Source organism: Heterodontus francisci, chromosome 10, assembly GCF_036365525.1.
Source record: "Heterodontus francisci isolate sHetFra1 chromosome 10, sHetFra1.hap1, whole genome shotgun sequence".
Classification (NCBI taxonomy): Eukaryota; Metazoa; Chordata; class Chondrichthyes; order Heterodontiformes; family Heterodontidae; genus Heterodontus; species Heterodontus francisci.
This window is the reverse complement of record NC_090380.1, coordinates 115,235,920-115,258,320: the sequence shown is the minus strand read 5'-3', so window position 1 is coordinate 115,258,320 and position 22,401 is coordinate 115,235,920.

Here is a 22,401-nt window from a genome sequence, read left to right as displayed (position 1 = left end):
TGGCTGTCCTGCATGTGTGAAACCAGAGAGTGGGTGCAGACAGGATGTGAGGTCACTGAGGGGTCATGACTGCCAAGCCATGGTCCTTTCCACACCCACCATGAAAGCAATTCCAACGGAACTATATAATGCTGACCTTTATGAGGCTCTGGTTAGGCCACAACTAAAGCACTGCATCCAGTTCTGGTCACCACACTTTAGGAAGGATGTGAGGGTCCTTCAGAGGGTACAGATTTACCAGAATGGTCCCAGGGATGGTGGATTTTAGTTACAAGGTTAGGCTGCAGAAACCAGAGCAAAGGAGATTGAGGGGAGATTTGATTGAGGTGTACAAGATTATGGCACGTTTAGATAAGGTAGTCAAAGAAAATCTGCTCCCATAAACTGGGATATAGATTGAAGCTTTTGGGCAAGAGATGCAGGGGGGATGTGAGGTAAAACATTTTTACTCATTGAGTGGTAATGATCTGGAACTCACTGCCTACAAGGGTGGTGGAAGCAGAGATGATCATTGGTTTTAAAAGGAAATTGGATGGGCACTTGAGGGAAATAAACATGCAGGGCTACAAGGATAGAGGGGGCTAATGGGACTGACTGGGTTGCTCTTCAGAGAGTCAGCACAGACATGATGGGCTGAATGGTCTCCATCTGTGCCATAATGACTCTATAGCTCTCAATTTTAACTCACTCAAAACCATTCACAGAGTTAAAATCGGACCTTGTGATATTCCTGGACAAGAATATCACCTCTAATTTTTCCCTTCAGTTAGAGGTATGCTCAGGCCAACTGTTTCATCTGTGAGATCACCTAACTCAGTACAGAACCTGACTTTTCTCATTCTGTATGGCTCAGTGTCATATAAACTAGTACAGCTGTGGGTAGCTCTCACCTTTTGAGTCAGGAAAATGTGAGTTCAAGTTCCACTCCAGAGATTTCAGCACAAAGTCTAGGCTAACAATCCCAGTGCTAATATTGAGGGAGCACTGCAACCTTAGAGGTGCTATCTTTCAGATGAGACATTAAACGGAGGACCCTGTCTGCCTTCTCAAGTTGATGCAAAAGATCCCAAGGCATTATTTCAAAGATGAGCAGGAGAGTTCTCCCTGGTGTCTTGGCCAATATTTATCCTTCAACCAATATCACAAAAACAGATGATCAGGTCATTTGTCTCATCATCGTTTGTGGGAGCTTGCTGTGCACCCACCTTTCCAACTTTGGCTGTAAAATGATTTGCAACACCCTGAGGTCATGAAAGGTGCCATATAAATGCAAGTTCTTTTTCATTCAACCACTGTGCTACTAGAGGGATATGGACTGTTCATTTTCTCTAATTCCATCACTGGTATGAGCTCGCACCCGTATATCCTGTGAGCTCATTCCACTTCCTGATGTATGACGAGTCGAAAATAAGAGTCATTGTACTATCTCCTGCTCATTGTTTCCTCAAAACTGGAAACCCTAGTCTCTGTCGGTCTTCCCTTTCCCACAAGCTTAGGTTTTTAGAACCCGAATGTGGTGTCTCTAAATCACTGCATCCTGATTGAACTTATCATTTCCCATGTACTATAAGCTTTTTACCTTGGAACTTTCATCAAAGCCACTAGAATGTTGAATTCCACAGGCAAAACAGTACAGTACCAGTCAGGACAAGCTATGATCAAACTGTATAATGCTTTGTTCAGACCATACTATGAGTACTGTGTCCAGGTCTGGTCAGACCCACCTCAAGTATTGAGTACAGTGTACTGTTACAGTGAGACCAGACCACACCTGGAGTACAGTGTCCAGTTCTGGTCCGACTAACCTTGAGTATAATGTCCAGATCAGGTCAGTCGGGGCCATGGAGGATATTCAAATGTCGGAGGCAGTGCAGGGAAGAGCCATGAGGCTGATCTCCTACCAAAGATCAAAAAAAGACTGGAGAAAATTGTATAAGATAGTCAAGGGAATGGAAAAGGCAAATCTAGAACAATATTTAAAATTTAATTGCACGAGTACAACAAGGGGACACATGTTTGAACAAATAAATTCAATGACAGAATTTACACCACAGAAACAGGCCATTCGGCCCAGCTGGTCCACGCTGGTGTTTCTGCTCCACACGAGCCTCCTCCCACCCCTTTTCATCTCACCCGATCAGCATATACTTCTATTCCTTTCTCCCTCATGTTTTTAGGTAGCTTCCCCTTAAATACAGCTGTGCTATTCACTTCAACAATTCCATGTGATAGCACATTCCACATTCTCACCATTCTCTGGCTGTAAAAGTTTCTCCTGAATTTCTGTATTTTTAGTTACTATCATATATATTTATGGTCCCCAGTTTTGCATTCCCAGTATTCCCCATGAATGGAAACATCTTCTCTACATCTACCTATCAAACCCCTTCATAAAACCTCTATTAAGTTACCCCTCGGCTTTCTCTTTTCCAATAATCAGTGTTTTCTCTAGAAATGTCTTCACACAGAGGTAATGTATGGTACGAACTCCAGATGGGATAACGAAGGTGTAAACCTTGGCAGTTATTTAAGAAACAGTTGGATTCAGCAATGGAAGAGGCAGGCGAGGGTGGGGCTCTAGAATCTTCCTGAATGGAAGAATTTCAATGGGCTGAATGGTCTTCCTAATCCGTAGCTGTCTTGTGGGTTTAATGATTTACAAGAGGCACTGCTAGAAGCAACAAGTTGCATTTGCATAGCGCCTTTAATGTTCCAAGGCTCATTCACAGACTGGCAAGGAGTCCCGGGGCGCTAGAAGAGGTGATTGAAAGCACGGGTCAAAAGGTAGGACTTTAACGAGTTTCTTTAAAGCAACAGCAACAAGTTGCATTGATCTGACTATGCCACCCCAGAATCGCACTGTGTTGGGGTTCGTGAGGCATTTGTTTCCAGGATTAATACTTTGTGTCTGGGATTACTGCAGCAGGATAATCTCATTGGCAACTCTACCCATTACTAACTGCACTTTCAAAGGTTAATCTTTGGTGCTTAATGAGGCAGCAGAGATGAACAACAGGCCTCCTTTCCGAGGACAAGATGCTGGGAAATCTGGAACAGAAGTTTAAATATGACAGATGCATGGGTAGCAACTGGGTTTTTAAAAAATTAATGCAAACATTTGAAATTGTGATTCGTTTATTACAAAATTCATTAGTACTCTTCTCATCTTCAACTTTCTTTCTTTCACCACGCTTCTCCTGAGAGGTTTAAAATTTCCCTGGGGTTCTTAAGTGAAGCCAGTGGTCTCTGAAAGATATACCCCCACCCCTGCCCTCCCCTTCCATCCCCGTGCACCCTCCCCAGGCAGTTACTAATGTCCAGCCTAGATTTTTCCAATTGGCATTATTTTAAAGTGGTTACCACAGAGTGTTCAGCTGGCTTGACCCAGACCTTTGGCTTTCCTCGCCAATAATCTGCCCTGGATGCCTCTCTCAGTAAAAGTAAACTTTAACTCACCCAAAAACTCTGCTCATCCATCATCACCCCTGTGCTCACTGTGCGACATTGATAACTGGTCCAGCAACAAAGAATCATAGAATAGAATGGTTATGGCACAGAAGGAGACCATTCGGCCCATCGTGTTCTGCTCTCTGCAAGAGCAGCTCAGCTAGTCCCACTCCTCTGCCTTTTCCACATAGTCCTGCAATTTTCTCTTCAGATAATTATCCAGTTCTCTTTTGAAGGTCTCGATTGAACCTGATTCCACCAGACTCTCAGGCATTGCATTCCAGATCCTAAACACTCACTGCGGAAAAAAAGTTTTTCCTCATGTCGCTGTTGCTTCTTTTGCCAACCGCTTTAAATCGGTGACCCCTGGTTCTGGATCCTTCAGTCAATGGGAATTGTTTCTCCCCAACTACTTTGTCGAGACTCCATGATTTTAAAATTCTCATCCTTGTGTTCAAACTCCTCCATGGCCTCGCCCCTCCCTACCTCTGTAACCTCCTCCAGTCCCACAACTCTCCAAGACCCCTGCATTCCTCCAATTCTGGTCTCTTGCCCATCCCCAATTTCCTTCGCCCCCAGTATTGGCGGCTGTACTTTCAGCTTTCTGGCCCCTAAATTCTGGAATTCCCTCCCTAAACACATGCAACTCTTTTTTTTTTACTCTTTTTTAAGTCACTTCCGAAAACCTACCTCTTTGAGAAAGTTTTTGGTTACCTTCTCTAATATCTCCTTTTTGTGGCTCCATGTCAAATTATGTTTGATAATCACTCCTGAGACGTGCCTTACTATGTTGAAGACACTATATAAATGCATACTGTTATTGTAATATGATCTGTATGGTTAAAATCTGGTGCATGGTAATAGTAAGATGTTTATCCAAGGAGTAGGGATAGCAGGAAAGCCAAACATGAAAATTCCGTTGTGGAACAAGAATTGACAAATTCTTGGGTGAATGCTTTGAAAGCAATCAAAAAAGTGGCGAATCAATTTGATTTTGTTTCTGGCATAGGAAGAAAATAACCTCAGCAGTGTAACACAGCTAATAACACATGATAGCCCTGTAAATGCAGGCTATTGAAGAGCCCCTTAGCAGCGAGCCATGTGTGGAGCCTCTGAGTCTCTCCTCACTGCCTTTCCAGGAGTGTGTCAGATTGACTTGACAGACACCTCCCCTTGCTTATCATCTGATTTAATTCTAAATCTTATCTTTATAGGAGCTGTTGATTGCTGGAAGGCTTCTACGTGGTGAGTTTTCTTAATCCAACTCAGATTCAAAAGAACGAATTTACATTTATATTGTGCCTGCCACAAATTTCAGAAATCCCAAAGTGTTTCACAGCCAATAAAGTACTTTTGAAGCGTTGTCACTGTTTTGTGCAGAACACAACAGGCAATTTGTGCACAGCAAGCTCCCACAAACAGCAATGGGATAAATGACCAGGTGATCTGTTTGTGATAGGAAAACAGAAAAGACTGGAAATACTCAACAAGTCAGGCAGTATCTCTGGAGAGAGAAACAGAGTTAATGTTTCAACCATTAACTCTTCTTTTAAAGGCACAGATGTTGCCTGGCCTGCTGAGCATTTTCTGTTTTTCTTTCAGATTTCCAGCTTCTGCAGTATTTTGTTTTTGAATCTGTTTGTGATGCTGGTTGAGGGATTGAAGGATATTTTTGGCAGGACAGTGGGAGTAGAGAAGGGCGGGGGGGAGGATGGGTGGTCAGTGGAGTAAAAAGAATATTTTGGGGACATGGCGGGGTGGTGTTTGGTTCCGAACTTAACAGAACAAAGAAAACTATTTCGAAAGGTCCTTTTATCAAATAGACATTCTGCAAGAAGGTTGAAATAGAAACTCTACTTTTTTCCCCTCTTTAAGTCACTTCTAAAAACTTGCATCTTTGATCAAGCATTTGGTCACCTTTCCTAATGTCTCCTTATGTGATAGCAGCAGCAGAATTGTATTCTATAACCTCATGGCCCAGTATAAACAACCAACAGGAGGAGGAGGCTCCACAACACAGTTGACTTAGTCACATTGACGATACCCTCCATCATGTTGTGTGGCACTACCACCGTGCTAAATGGGATAGATTTTGAACAGATCTAGCAATGTAAAACTGGGCATCCATGAGGCGCTGTGGGCCATCAGCAGCACCTCCTCCAGTGACAGTAAAGCACTTTGGGATGTCCTGAATTATGAAGGGTGCTATAGAAAAGCAAGTTCACTCTTTCACTGGGACTCTCGTCCCTGCACTGTGGGCCTCTCTCCACAAACCCATCCCTTGCTACCTCTCTTGCCACTTTCAAAAGCCTCCTGAAAACTTACCTTTTCAACATTGTCTTCAGTCCCTCCTCTAAATCTTCATCCATCACTAATCTGGTTTCTATTAATGGCTCCTGGGATATTTTATCAGGTTAAAGCTGCTGTATAAATACAGTTTGCTGTCACTTCACATTTTCAAAAGTCAAACTATGTATGAAACATGGGGACTTCTTCCTCAGGACTTGCAAAGATAACATTTGCCTATCTCAGCAAAACAGACTTGGGAAAAAATATATAATTCAGATAGAAAATATGGAGCCAGGCTGTGTGCTTGCATAACTGCATAAAATAGCACTGTAGCACAAGCAGGCAATCAATCTCCCATGTTTAACAGGAAGTTGCAGAAGGCACCTTTCAGCCAATTACAAAACACCCAAAAATTTAATTCAACCATGTCATAGAACCCCCTAATGACCAGCCCTTTTATTTTATCCATCATAGATACTGGGTTTTAGTCCTCAATGGAACTTGCTTGAAAAGGAAAGAACTTGCATTTATATAGCACCTTTCATGACCTCTGGAAGTCCCAAAGCACTTCACAGCCAGTGATGTACTTTTTGAAGTGTAGTCACTGTTGTTATGTAGGAAAAACGGCAGCCAATTTGTACACAGAAGCTCCCACAAATGTGATAATAACCAAATGATCAGTTTTTAGTGATATTGCTTGAGGGATAAATAGTGGCCCAGGACATCGGGGAGAATTCCCCTGCTCTTCTTCGAAATATTGGCCATGGGATCTTTTATGTCCGCCTGAGAGGGCATCAGTTTGCTTGAGGCTAACTATGGTCCATCTGCGTGTCTCAATTAAGATGCCAGTCTCCCTGTACTGCGACTACAACATTGAACTTACCCTCGGAAGTGGCAGAAGTCACCGGTTTTATTGCTCATCCTCTGGGATCCTTTCTGACTCTCCTCTGAGCAATAGCTTACCAATTAGTTTCCAAAATACAGTCAGCACAGTTGAAAGGTGAAAAGTTTTCACCCATTTCGATATCCAGCAGGCTGCAAGTTGTCACTCTGTGAAGCGCGAATTGTGGGGAAGAAAGAATTTGCATTTATATAGAGCCTTTCAGGCCCTCAGGACATCCCAAAGCATTTTACAGCCAAGGAAATATTTCTGAATTATAGTCACTACTGTAATGCAGGAAATGCGGCAGTCAATTTGTGCACAGCAGTGTGATAATGACCAGTTAGTGATGTTGATTGAGGGATAAATATTGACCCAGGACACCGGGAAGAGCAACCTGGCTCTTGGTTTTCATCTACCTGAACAGTCGGGGCCTTGGTTTAGTGACTCATCTGGGGATTAGCAAAAGTGGAAAAGCCGCAATCCCACTCCTATCAGCTCAACCATAATGTAAGTGAAAAACTTTAAACTTTCCCATCAGGTGTGAGCCTCCAGTGGTTTAAGGGTGGCTGTTTGGCTCCTGAGGAAATGGACGGCAGAGCAGCTGTCAGTCACGATTGAATTTTGCCACTGGGCGTGAAAGAAACATTGGGCCCACTATTTGCACATATAAAGGGCCTAATTCCAATTTGAGGTGAGAGTCCTGGACGTCTACGAGGAAGCCCTAACCAGGCTGGCGGGAACTACACTCCGGTGCAGAATGAGAGCGCGCCATCCTTCATACTGGACTCTTAGTTGCCCTTTTTAAGCTGCATGTTCTTATTTTAGGCCAAAGACTTCTAAATTAGCCACTCCAGCATCAAAAGAGTTAAAGGCTAACTCTTCATAAAACTCCTTTAGCAAGTAAAAGAATCTCTGAAAGCCACAAATAAGTCTCTTATACGGACAATTACAATAATTAAGGAGCAACTGATCTGTTAGCTTAAGGTAAGGAATCTTTCATGTGGAATCTCATTATTTGAAACTCATTAGTAGAAAGCTTGCTCTGCAACGATTCCGTCACAAAGTTGGTATGAAGGAAGGAGAGGGGAGAATTCATAGGAGGCTCTATCCATCTCACTAAAGCGGTGACCGGAAGCCACCGACCCCATCCCCTCTTGCCTTCCAATCCCTAGGTATGCAGAATGAGACACTCTAAACAACCACCCAGTCCGAGGGCTATGCTCCAAGAGGCCACATGAGAAAGGAATTGTCCCCTCTTTCAGAACCAACACTCTCTATGTGACCCAAGCACCAGAGAAAAACAACAACATCTCAACACAGCAATTCACCGGGCTAAAGCAGTGCAACCAAAATGCACCAGGTATTGGTTCAATGGCAAATGCAGAAGTGTGCCCCAACAGACAACATTGCATGTCTACAGAACAGTAGTAATTGCCCTTCAAAGTAGCTCATGGTGAAGCATTATGAGACACTTTAATGTGATAAGACCCTATATAAATCCACTCATTGTGATTATTTAAAGAGAACAATGTTTGTTAAGGTGCAACTTGGCCTCATCCACCTCGCAATCTTGATTGCATGGAGCCTTGTTGGTTGAAAAGGCACCCCAGTATCAGCAAGGGTGTGGTGTTTGCTTGTATTTATTACACACAACAAAAACCTCCTACTCCATATATATGTCAAATGATTTCACATTGTCAAGGGCAGTTTTGGAGATGTGGGCAAGGTAAAGGAACACAAATACTTAGGCGCATGGTGTAAAATAGATGATATCAAATTGGCAGCTCGTTTTACATCTCTCCTGATTTTCATTTCCATTGGCGTTAACAGGAGAGATGTAAAATTCAGTAATAGGTTATTCTTTTGGGCCTCCTTATCTCGAGAGACAATGGATACGCGCCTGGAGGTGGTCAGTGGTTTGTGAAGCAGCGCCTGGAGTGGCTATAAAGGCCAATTCTAGAGTGACAGGCTCTTCCACAGGTGCTGCAGAGAAATTTGTTTGTCGGGGCTGTTGCACAGTTGGCTCTCCCCTTGCGCCTCTGTCTTTTTTCCTGCCAACTACTAAGTCTCTTCGACTCGCCACAATTTAGCCCTGTCTTTATGGCTGCCCGCCAGCTCTGGCGAATGCTGGCAACTGACTCCCATGACTTGTGATCAATGTCACACGATTTCATGTCGCGTTTGCAGACGTCTTTATAGCGGAGACATGGACGGCCGGTGGGTCTGATACCAGTGGCGAGCTCGCTGTACAATGTGTCTTTGGGGATCCTGCCATCTTCCATGCGGCTCACATGGCCAAGCCATCTCAAGCGCCGCTGACTCAGTAGTGTGTATAAGCTGGGGGTGTTGGCCGCTTCAAGGACTTCTGTGTTGGAGATATAGTCCTGCCACCTGATGCCAAGTATTCTCCGAAGGAAGCGAAGATGGAATGAATTGAGACGTCGCTCTTGGCTGGCATACGTTGTCCAGGCCTCGCTGCCGTAGAGCAAGGTACTGAGGACACAGGCCTGATACACTCGGACTTTTGTGTTCCGTGTCAGTGCGCCATTTTCCCACACTCTCTTGGCCAGTCTGGACATAGCAGTGGAAGCCTTACCCATGCGCTTGTTGATTTCTGCATCTAGAGACAGGTTACTGGTGATAGTTGAGCCTAGGTAGGTGAACTCTTGAACCACTTCCAGAGCGTGGTCGCCAATATTGATGGATGGAGCATTTCTGACGTCCTGCCCCATGATAATAGTAATAGGTATATAGGTTATATAGGTCAGTAATAGGTTATACCTGTCAAGAAAGATTGAATATGCTGGGGCTCTACTCTTTAAAAAAAAGACTGAGGGGTGACCTGATAGAGGTCTTTAAAATTATGGAAGAGATGTTGTTTCTACTTATGGGGGAGACCAAAACTAGGGGCTAAAAATATAAGATAGTCACTAATAAACCCAATAGTGAATTCAGGAGAAACTTCTTTATTCAGAGAGTGGTGAGAATGTGGAACATGGAGTGGCTGAGGTAAATAATATAGATGAATATAAGAGGAAGCTGGATAAGTACTTGATTGAGGGAGAAAGGAATAGAAGGATATGTTGTTGGGGGGTCAGTTGAAGAAATGTGGGAGGAGGCTCATGTGGAGGATAAAAACTTGCATAGACCTGTTGGGCCAAATGGTCTGTTTCTGTGCTGTAAATTCTATGTTGTTCCATTCAGAATGGGCTGCTAGCTCACCAAAACCCATTTTACACTAATGGACACGATAGGAAGAAAAGCAAGGGAATCCTCCCTGGTGATCTGAGGCCATAATTATTTCTTGACCACCATCACTAAAACAGATCATCTGCTGGTGATCACATCGCTGTTTGTGGGAGCTTGCTGTGCGCATATTGGCTGCTACATTACAACAGTGACTGCACTTCAAAAGTACTTCATCGGCTGCAAAGCTCTTTTTGGATGCCCTGAGTTCATCAGTGCACAACATAACTGCAAGTTCTTTCTTTCTTTAATACATCTTCTCAACTTTTCGACCAAGCACTCAGTCACTCATCCTAATCTCTCCCTCCTTGGCTCAGCCTCAATCCTCTACCTTTCTCCACCGTGAATCGTTTTGGTATGTTTATCAATGGGAGTTGGTGTTGTTGTCTTTTGCCAATTGTCAAACTGTACACGCAAATCAAATCCCAAGTTTTATTTTTCAATTCCAAACGGATCCGATTAGAAAAAAAAGGGGGAGTTACAGAGCTGAATCCTGATGACACACACATCATTTATCACGCAGTTGACTTGCTCTGCTAGAGGATTTGTATCTGCCTATTTAATCACTCACGCTGTTGCTGAATCTAAATTAAACACTGCTATTTACAAAGTACCAACCTTTACCTGTGATGACTGACATATTCTATACAGCGCAATGAAGGTATGAATAATTTCTAAACATTTTATGCTTGAATCACAAATTTGCATTTGTGGGTTATATTTGGATCAAGATTTCTGCAGAGCAGAAGTGCTTGGGAAGCGGGTTAAGTCCATTGGGATTATATGCAATGGCAGTGAATGTAAAGCTGGCTTGGTGCAGCTGGATGTTATACCAAAGGATTGATGAGGTTTGCTACATTGTTATACACTGCTCACAGCATCAGTTTTTACATGCACGCTGATGACACTCAGCTCTACCCCACTACCACCTCTCAACCCCGCCACTGTCTCTAAATGTCATCCAGTACTGGACAAGCAGAAATTTCCTTCAATTAATTATGAGAAGGACTGAAGCTTTCGGTCCCCATTACAAACTCCGTTCCTTACCCACTGACTCCATCCCTCTCCCTGGCAATTGTCTGAGGCTGAACTAGACTGTTTGCACCCTTGCTGTCATGTTTGATCCTGAAAAGAGCTCCTGACCACATTTCTGCACCAAGACCGCCTATTTCTATCTCCGTAACATCACCCGACTCCACCCCTGCCTCAGCTCATCTGCTGAAACCCTCATCCATGCCTTTATTACCTCTAGACTTGATTCTTCCAACACACTCCATGTTCTACCATCCCTCCCTAAACGAGGTCATCCAAAGCTTTGCTGCCTGTGTCCTTACTTGCAGTAAGTCCCATTCACCATCACGTCTGTGCTCGCTGACCTACACTGACTCCGGGTCCAGCAACACCTCAGTTATAAAATTCTCATCCTTGTTTTCAAATCGCTCCTCGACCCTCCCTTTCTCTGTAATCTCCTCCAGCCCCACAACCCTCAGATACCTGTGCTCCTCTAATTCTGGCCTCTTGAGCAAGCCCAATTTTAATTGCTCCTTTGGTAACCATGCCTTCAGTTGCCTAGGCCTTAAGCTCTGGAATTCCCTCCCTAAACCTCTCCACCTCCCTACCTTTCTCTTCTTTTTTGGCCAAACTTTGGGTCTTCTGCCCAAATGTCGTCTTATGGGCTGGATGTAAATTTTGCTTTATGATGCCCCTGTGAAGCAACTTGGGATGGTTTAATTATGAAAAATGCACTGTATCAATACAAGTTGTTGTTATCTTGGGAGCGAATGGGAATTGGTTTGGTGCAACGGGATTGTACAAAGACAGTCAATGGGAAAGAGTTCGGTCTATTTGGAATCAAATAGTCCATTGGAATTATTTACAATGAGAATGAATGCAACAGAGTTCAGCCTCCGCTATACAATTGAAGCTAAGGGTCAACTGGAATTCTATACAATGACCATCAGCCTCACCATTCCATTATTCGTGTCCTTTCCAAGTTCGACTCCATTCCCATGTCTTATTCAAAATTCTCACCTCATTTTCCAATCATTCCATGTCTTTGCCCCACCCTCTGCTCCTCCAACATTGTACTACTGCTGTCCCATCATCCACAACTCCGCTAATATCAGACCACATGTCCCCTCCGCTCCTCTAAAGCAGGGTTACTCCTTGCTCCCTGCTCTTTCCACTCCTCTTAACAATAAGAACATAAGAAATAGGAACAGGAGTAGGCCATTTAGCCCCTCAAGCCTGCCCCACCATTCAATAAGATCATGGCTGATCTGTCCCGGGCCTCAACTTCTCTTTCGGGCCTGCTCTGCCTAACCCTCGACTCCCCAAGATTTCAAAAATCTACCTCCTCCTTAAATACATTTAGTGACCTAGCCTCCACAACTCTCTGAGGTAGAGAATTCCAGAGATTCACCACCCTCTGAGAGAAGAAATTCCTTCGCATCTCAGTTTTAAATGTGTGCCCCCTTATTCTGTAACTAAATGGGTTACTCCCTGTCACCTGTTCCCTTTGTTCCTCAAACAAAGCTCCTTACTCCCCACTCCCACCACTTCACAATTGACAGGCATCCTTTCAGTCACTAAAATAAAAGCAAAATACTGCGGATGCTGGAAATCTGAAATAAAAACAAGAAATGCTGGAACCACTCAGCAGGTCTGGCAGCATCTGTGAAAAGAGAAGCAGAGTTAACGTTTCGGGTCAGTGACTTCGGTGTTCCGAAGAAGGGTCACTGACCCGAAACGTTAACTCTGCTTCTCTTTTCACAGATGCTGCCAGACCTGCTGAGTGGTTCCAGCATTTCTTGTTTTTATATCCTTTCAGTCACTATGCTCACATCCTTAGGAATCTTCCCTTGTTCCCTCCCCCTTTGTTATCTCCTTCCCTACACCTCCTCAAACCTTTCCCCACCTCGTTCAACTTCTAACCTCCTGTTAAATCTTCATGAAATAACAGTGAGGCTCCAGCAGGCAAACTGTGTCTGTTTCTGGGCAACACACTTCAGGAAGTTGGGAGTGGGGGGGAACCATTTGGGGAGTGGTGGCAGGGGGAGATGTGAGAATATTTTTTTTTTTTACACACAGCGAGTTGTTGTGATCTGGAATGTGCTGCCTAAAAGGGTGGTGGAAGGATTCAGTAGTAACTTTCAAAAGGGAATTGGATAAATATTTTGAAAAAAAACTTTCCCAAGGCTATGGGGAAAGAGCAATGAAATGGGACTAATTGGATAGCACTTTCAAAGTGCCATAAAAAAGACCTGCATTTATATTGCACCTTTCACAACCACAGGATATTGTAAAGCACTTTACAGCCAATTAAGTAATTTGAAGTGTATCACTGATGTAATGTAAGAAATACAGCAACCAATTTGCACACAGCAAGCTCCCAGAAACAGCAATGTGATAATGACCAGCTAATCTGTTGTAGTGATGTTGATTGAGCAATAAATATTGGTTCAGGGATAACTTTGAAATAGTGCTGTGGGATCTTGTACATCCACCTGAGAGGGCAAACAGGGCCTCAATGTAACATCTCATCTGGGAAACAGCACCACCAACAGTACAGCACTCCCTCAGTACTGCACTGGAGTGATAGTTTTGGATTGTTGTGCTCAAATGCTGGAACCCACAACGTTCTGACTGAGAAGTGCGAGTGCTACCAATGGAACCACAGCTGTCACAAGCATAATGGGCCAAATGACCTCCTTCTGTGCTGTAAGATTCTATACTCAGTGTCCACCACTTTTCTTCCTCAGTGTAAAATGACTTTGACAAATCTTCCTGCACATGAGGATGATGTAAATTCCTATCGTTAAGTAAATAGGAGGCAGTGACATCTATCGGAATTCTGTACAACGGAAGTAGAGAAAGTGATTTCGAGATTCTCTGTCTGGTGTGTGAATGGAACATCATTCTGAACTGCAGACAGTAGGAAGCTATTTGCTGCAATGGTGGAATTTTTCTGTAAAACATGTTGTCTGGAGATCATGTTACCTCTGTTTGCTACTTGTACTGAAATCAATAAACAGGAGTTTAAAGACTGCCTCTGTTAACAGAGAAATATCAGTGTGTGGGAATTAGTTGATACACACAGAAAGACATTGAAGTTACAACACGGGCCATTTGGCCAGTTCAATGCTGACTATCCATGCAAGCAAACAGTTCCAATCCCACTTCCCTGCCCTCTCCTAATCTCCCTTTAACTCCTTTTCCTTTATCCACCTGTCTGATCTAATCTTGAATGTCATAGAATCATTGAATGGTACAGCACCGACAAAGGCCATTAGGCCCATCAAGTCTGTGCTGGCTCCTTTGAAGAGCAATCCAGACATTCTTACTCCCCAGCTCTTTCCATCTATCCCTGCAATTTTTTCTTCCTTCAAGTGTTGATTCTATTCCCTTTTGAAGGTTATTCAATCTGTATCCAACACCCTATCTGGCAGCGCATTCCATATCCTAACCACCCGTTGTGTAAAAACATTTTTCCTCACGTTGCCTCTGGTTCTTTTGCCAATCATCTTAAATCCGTGACCTTTGGTTATTGGCCCTACAGCCAATGGAAACAGCTTCTTTTTATTAACCCTAACTAAATCCTTCATGATTTTAGTGATCTCTACCAAATCTCCTCTCAGCCTTCTCAGCTCTAAGCAGAAGAACCCCAATTCAACATAGTTTCTGCCTCAACCACTGAACCGGGAAGTGAATTCCGCAGCCTCACAAATTTCTGTGTCAAGAAGTTTCTCCTGCTCTCTATTCTAAATCTCTTACTTTTATGCCTGTCTTGCTTGCCCTTCAATTCCTGGAAAATCTCTGCTTCGATCCACCCTGTCCCATCCTTTCAGAATTCTAAACACTTCTATTTTATTACTCCATAATGTACATTGTTCAAATTAAAGAAGATTTGATTTTTCAAGTCTTTCTTTCTTCTACATTTCTCATACCAGTACATGTGTGTTGTGCCCTTTCTAACGTCGCAATATACCTCCTACAGCGTGGAGCCCAATACTGAACACAGTATTTACAAGGATAAATTCTGAACTGAGGTTATCATTAACAGGAAAGGTAGAACAGGCTGGGGCCCTTTTCTTGAGAAAAGAGAAGGCTGAGGGGTGACTTGATAGGGGTCTTCAAGATTATGAAGGGATTCAATAGAATAAGTGTCTACTTGTGGCAGGAGGCCAAAACTAGGGGACATTAATATAAGATAGTCACTAATAAATCCAATAGCGAATTCAAGAGAAATCTCTTTAGCCTGAAAGAGGTTAGAATGTGAAACTCAACACCACAAGTAATCGTTAAGACAAATAGGGGAAGCTAGAAAAACACAGGAGGGGGAAAGGAATCTGCTGATAGGTGAGATGAAGAGGGGTGGGAGGAGGCTCATACGAGAACATACGGATTAGGAGCAGATGTAGGCCATTCGGCCCCTCGAGCCTGCTCCACCATTCAATAAGATCATGGCTGATCTGTTTGTTACGAATTCCACACTCCCATCTACCCCCGATAACCTTTGATTCCCTTGCCTAACAAGAAACTATCTACCTCCGCCTTAAAAATATTCAATGACACCGCCTCCACCACCTTCTGAGGCAGAGAGTTCCAAAGTCGCACAACCCTCTGACAGAAAAAAATTTCTCCGCATCGCTGTCCTAAAAGGGCGACCCCGAATTTTAAAACAGTGCCCCCTAGTCCTGGACTCACCCACAAGAGGAAACATCCTTTCCACATCCACCAGGATAAACACAAGCATGGACCATTTGGGCTAAATGGCCTGTTTCTGTGCTGTAAGTATATAATCCAGCTTCAAAATAGTACAGTCAACGGATAGTTACCTGCTATCTTTTAAGAGAATTTGCATTTATTTGCACAGTAATGAGCTTTCAACTGGAGCTGTTCCGATTCAAACTTGCAATTTTGGCAGCCCCTGTGCATGCCCTGACTTTGAAAAAAAAAAGAAGGCCCTTTATCAGACATGGACTAGAATTCTCCAGTTGACTTCCCGGAATTGTGAATTTTCCTGTGCTTTGAGGATTGACAGCCACACTGGGATACTGTGTGTCAAATTTAGAAACATCAAAGGTGATCCTTTAATCTTTAAACACTTGTTCACTGACTAGAACAAAACTGAAGTGACAGTTCATGTGATTCATGCCAGACAACAGCACATGAACAGAACAGAATCCATCACAGCTTGCAATGCTGCCGTATAGCTTAAGAGACTATCCGAAGTAATTAGAATCCTGAGGTCCTACATGAGCTTACTAACCACATTTTAAAAGCAAAAAATGTCAAAAATGGCCCTCAATCCAAACTTTTTCTCTTCGTTTCCATTTTCTTCTCCTGGGAACATTCAACTCCCAGTCTCCTCCATCCAATAAGACCTCCTCCTCTTAATTCCATAACATTTACCTACCTCAGCTCCTCTGGTTCTAAAAACTTCACCCATGACTTTCCTACCTCCAGACTTGACTATTCTAACTATTCCCACTTACCACCCTCTGTGAACCTGATGTCATCCAAAACTCTGCTGCCACATCATAATTCGCATCAAGTCCCAGTCACCCATCAACCACTCTTGTTCTCTTACATTGGCTCCCGGTCCAGCAACATCTCAATTTGAAAATTCTCATCTTTGTCTTCAAATCCCTCAATGCCCTCACCCTCTCCCTATCCCTATCTCTGTGATCTCCTCCAGCCCTATAACCCACCTAGTAAAGTATTATGTAAATACAGGGAAATTACGACAGAGGAGTGATAATGGGGTGATTTCAATTAGCCTACTATAGACTGGAATAGCAATAGTGTAAAGGGGGGCGGGGAGGGAGGGAACATTTCTGAAGTGCGTTCAGGAGAACTTTCTTGATCCCTATCTTTCAGGCCCAGTGAGAAAGGAGCTGCTGCTGAATCTGGTTCTGGGGTATAAGGTGGGTCCAGTGGATCAAGTGTCAGTAGGGGAACATTTGGGGAACAGTGATCACTATATCATAAGGTTTGAGTTAGCTATGGAAAAGGACTAGGAGCAATCTAGAGTAAAAATACTTAACTGGTGGAGGGCCTATTTGAGCAGGTTGAGAATGGACCTGTCCAAGGTAAATTGGAATGAAAGATTGGCAGGCAAAATTGTAATGGAACAATGGGTTGCCTTTAAAGAGGAGCATTTCTATGCCGGGAAAGGTAGAGCAACCAAAGCTAGAGTTCCCTAGATGATGAAAGAGATAGATAGTGAGATGAAGCAGAAAAAGGGGGTGTATAACAAAAGTCAGTTTGTTAATACAAGTGAGAACCAGGCTGAATATAGAAAGTTCAGAGGGGAAGTGAAAAAGGAAATAAGAGAGGCAAAGAGAGAGTATGAGAAGAGACCAGCGGCTAACATAATCCAAAGTATTCTATAGTATAAACAGCAAAAGGATAGTAAAAGGAAAATTGGGGCTGATTAGGGACCAAAAAGAGGATCTATGCACGGAGGCAGAGGGCATGGTTGAGGTACTAAATGAGTACTTTGCATCTGTCTTTGCCAAGGATGCTGCAAAAGTCATAGGGAAGAAGAGGTAGATGAGATACTGGATGGGCTAAAGATTGATATTGCGGACATATTAGAAAGGCTGGCTGCACTTAAAAGTTACTAAGCCTGCATCCAAGGACACTGAGGGAAGTAAGGGTGGAAATTGCAGAGGTACTGGCCATAATCTTCCAAAACTCATAAGAGATGGTGCCACAGGACTGGAGAATTGCAAATGTTACACCTATGTTCAAAAAAAGGCTGTAAGGATAAACGCAACAAATACAGGCCAGTCAGTTTAACCTCAGTAATGGGAAAGCTTTTATAGATGATCTGGGTCAAAATTCAGTCACTTGGACAAATTTGCATTAATTAAGGAAAGGCAGCACAAATTTGGTAAAGGCAAATCATATTTAACTAACTTGATTTTTTTTAGATGAAGTAACAGAGGTTTGATGAGGGCCAGTACATGGACTTCCAAAAGGCATTTGATAAAGTACCACATAATGGGCTTGTCAGCAAAGTTGAAGTCCATGGATTAACTGGGACAGTGGCAGAATGGATACGAAGTTGGCTGAGTGACAGGACACAGAGATTAGTTGTGAACGGTTGTTTCTTTTGACTGGAGGAAGGTATATAGTGTGTCAGTACTAGGCCAACTGCTTTTCTTAATATATATTAATGCCTTAGACTTATCTAGGTGTACAGGGCATGGTTTTGAAATTTGAAGATGATACAAAACTTGGAAGTGTCATATCCTTGAGTCGGATAGTGATAAACTTCACGACGGTATAAACAGACTTGTGAAATGGTCAGACACATGGCAGATGCAATTTAATGCAGACAAGTGTGAAGTGATAGATTTTGTTAGGAATAACAAGGAGAGGCAATAATAAACTAAAGGGTACAATTCTAAAGCAAGAATAGAGTGACCTGCCGGTATATGTGCTCAGATCTTTGAAGGTAGCAGGGCAGATTGAGAAAGTGCTTAAAAAGGTAGTATGGGATTGAAGGTGATTTAGAGCTTTGGATCAGAAATTGGCTAGCTGAAAGAAGACAGAGGGTGGTGGTTGATGGCAAATGTTCATCCTGGAGTTTAGTTACTAGTGGTGGACCGCAAGGATCTGTTTTGGGGCCACTGCTGTTTGTCATTTTTATAAATGACCTGGATGAGGGTGTAGAAGGGTGGGTTAGTAAATTTGCGGATGTCACGAAGGTCGGTGGAGTTGTGGATAGTGCCGAAGGATGTTGTAGGTTACAGAGGGACATAGATAGGCTGCAGAGCTGGGCTGAGAGATGGCAAATGGAGTTTAATGCGGAAAAGTGTGAGGTGATTCACTTTGGCAGGAGTAACAGGAATGCAGAGTACTGGGCTAATGGGAAGATTCTTGGTAGTGTAGATGAGCAGAGAGATCTTGGTGTCCAGGTACATAAATCCCTGAAAGTTGCCACCCAGGTTAATAGGGCTGTTAAGAAGGCATATGGTGTGTTAGCTTTTATTAGTAGGGGGATTGAGTTTCGGAGCCACAAGGTCATGCTGCAGCTGTACAAAACTCTGGTGCGGCCGCACCTGGAGTATTGCGTGCAGTTCTGGTCACCGCATTATAGGAAGGATGTGGAAGCTTTGGAAAGGGTGCAGAGGAGATTTACTAGGATGTTGCCTGGTATGGAGGGAAGGTCTTACGAGGAAAGGCTGAGGGACTTGAGGTTGTTTTTGTTGGAGAGAAGGAGGAGGAGAGGTGACTTAATAGAGACATATAAGATAATCAGAGGGTTAGATAGGGTGGATAGTGAGAGTCTATTTCCCCGGATGGTGATGACAAACACGAGGGGACATAGCTTTAAGTTTAGGGGTGATAGATATAGGACAGATGTTAGAGGTAAAGTGGTTCGCAAAAGAAGTAAAGGCGACATGAGGAAATGTTTTTTTCATGAGTGGTTAGGATCTGGAATGCGCTGTCTGAAAGGGTGGTGGAAATAGATTCAGTCATGGCTTCCAAAAGGGAATCGGATAAGCACTTGAAGGGAAAAAAATTGCAGGGCTACGGGAAAAGGGCAGAGAGTTGGACTAGCTGAATTTCTCTTGCATGGAGTCAGCATGGACACGATGGGATGAATGGCCTCCTTCTGTGCTATAACCAGTTTAAGGTTCCATCTCTGCACTCCTCCAATTCTGGCCTCTTGCACGTTGCTGATTTTCATTGCTCCACCACTGGCACTGTGCCTTGAACTGCCAAGATCTTACATTCTGGATCTCTCCCTAAATCTCTCCACCTCTATCTATCTCTCTCTCTCCTCCTTTAAGATGCTCCTTAAAACCTATCACTTCGACCAATCTTTATGTCACCTGTCCTGATGTCTCCATATGTGGCTCAGTGTCAAATATTGTTTGATAACGCTCCTGTGAAGTGCCTTGGGATGTTTTACGACATTTAAGGTACTATATAAATGCAAGTTGTGTTTGTTGCTGTTGTTATTTGATGGCTGTCAGCATTGGGAACTCTGGCTAATATGTTCTTCACAAGTCCAAGAGATCAATAAAAGCACCCTGACTGCATTTGATATCAATACTATCATTTGATATTGGGGCTACACAGTACCAGCCATGGCTCAGTGTTAGCACTCTTGCCTCTAAATTTGAACACTGAGATTAGAAGGTTTTGTGCTCCAGGACTTGAGCACAAAATCCAGACCGACAGTTCAGTGCAGTACTGAGGGAATGCTGCATTATCCACAAGAAGGGAATGCTGCATTATCCACAAGAAGTGGTTGAGGCGAATAGTATAGATGCATTTAAGGGGAAGCTAGATAAGCATCATAGGAGGGAGGTGGGAATAGAGGGTTTTGCTGGTTAAATGATAAACGATGGGATGAGGCTCGATTGGAGCATAAACACCGGCATAGACTGGATGGGCTGAATGGCCTATTTCTCTGCCAAATATCCTATATAATCCCATGTCAGACCTTTAAACAAAGGTCCTGTCTGCCCTCTCATGTGGACATAAAAGATCCCATGGCTACTATTTCTAAGAAGAGCAGGGGAGTTCTCCCCAGTGCCTTGGACCAACATCAACCAATATCCCTCAACCAACATCACAAAAGTAAATTATCTGTTATCATATTGCTGGTTGTATGAGCTTTTTGTGCACAAATTGACTCCTGTGGTCCCACAGTGACTTCACTTTCACAAGTACTTCCTTTGCTGTGAAGGGCTTTGCAACGTCTCAAGGCATTGTGAAAGATGCGATATTAATACAAGTCGTTCCTTTTGTACGAGGTCTAGATGTACCTCTTTAATATTCCATCCTGAATAAGGTCACTCTCTTAGGGATGGTTCATGATGTGTTGCTGGCAGTTTCTTTGCTTGAAAATGTCGGAATCGGCTGAGTTTAGTTTAATGAGGTGGCTTTTTCTTGTCCCTGACTTCATTGAGTTGATATACAGTATGGAAACTGAACAAACACACAAACTGGAGAGTGGGGGATTTTTTCACAAAATGTGAGAGAAAATATTGAGTAACATTCAAATTTTCATTCTTCAGCCCCTCGTATTTACAGAACTTAATGGCTCGAAGCAGCTTCTATGTTCTGTTCCTGAAAGTGTGAATTTCTAAATGCATCTGTCAATGAGGGATTGGGATGCGATTGGGTATCTCTTCAATGACTTTATTGCCTATAGTCAAGATCTAACCTGTGACACGCACTGTCGGTCACTGCGGGAATCCCACTGTCTGTTGCTCAGAGTCCACGTCCGTAATTTCCAATCCTGTTGGACGTGGAGTGGACACTCCAACAGAGTCACTGGCAGGTGAGCCAATTAATATTGATTAATCGGACCTCATTGTGAAAACAAAGTGACTCCTGACAATGCAGAGCATGCGCAGAGCGATCACGGATGTCATCAATGTGTGCAAACATTTTCCAGCTTGCCAGTATGAATGTGCACATGTCCACTTGATGTCATCACGCAATGACGTCCTCTCCCCTCAACAGTCGTCTCCATTCACCCAAACAGTACCCCACACCCTCCCACCATCCCTGCTTCAAACGCCGCTTCACCTAGCTCGATCCCCGCAACGCCGCTGCTTTCCCTCAGCTACTCACTCTTGCCTCATCAGCCATTCTCCCCCTCTCGGCCGCTCGCTCCGCCCCCTTGACGCTTTCTTCCCTCACCCCCCAGCTCCCTCCTCTCCACCGGCCGCTTCCTCACTCAGCCACTCACTCCAGACCTCAGCACTGCTCTCCACCACCTCCCCCCACCCCTCCCCTTGGCCAATTGTATCCCGCTCCTCACTTTCCCCTCCTCCCTCCCATCCCGCGCTCCGGCCGCTCGCTCCCTGCTTCCCCCACCCCATCCCTCCACCCCCAGCCACTCACTCCAGGCTGCGTAACTTCCCTCCTTTTGGCCACTTGCTCCCACGTCGCCCCTTTGCCCCTCGTGGAGATGTCGCAGACAGTCATGTGTCACTGGAAGAGGCTGCAATTATGCATGTGCTCGTCCTGCACCATCTAGTTTGCATTGTCAGCAAACACAGCCTTGTAAAAAAGTGTCAGCACTAGACAAACAGCTTGCTAATTTAGGGTGATGGGGGAATTTTGACAACTCCTCCAGCAGAACGGAGCCAACAGCGATCCCTTAAGGGTTGGGGGGGGGGGGGGGGGTGGGGGGCCGGCAAAATAGCACGGGTTGGGGGTGGGGTATGGCGACCTGCAGAAGGACCAGCATTGGGCACAACTGCTTTTGAACAGCCAGGAGCAGCAATCATCTCCATCACTCCCGGAAATGTCACTGCATCAGTCACAGTTAATGCCTGCCAAGATCTAAGCAGGTCTAGGGAGAGAGAGAAAAATCAGCACTCTGTTGCAGGTGTACAGTGAAGATCAGAGATAATTTATATCTCTTCATGACCCTAGCTCTGCATTATCCTATATGTAGCACATTCCCAACTCTGGGAATTTTTGATGGGACAGTATAGCGTGAGCTTTACTCTGTATCTAACCCATGCTGTATCTGTCCTGGGAGCGTTTGATGG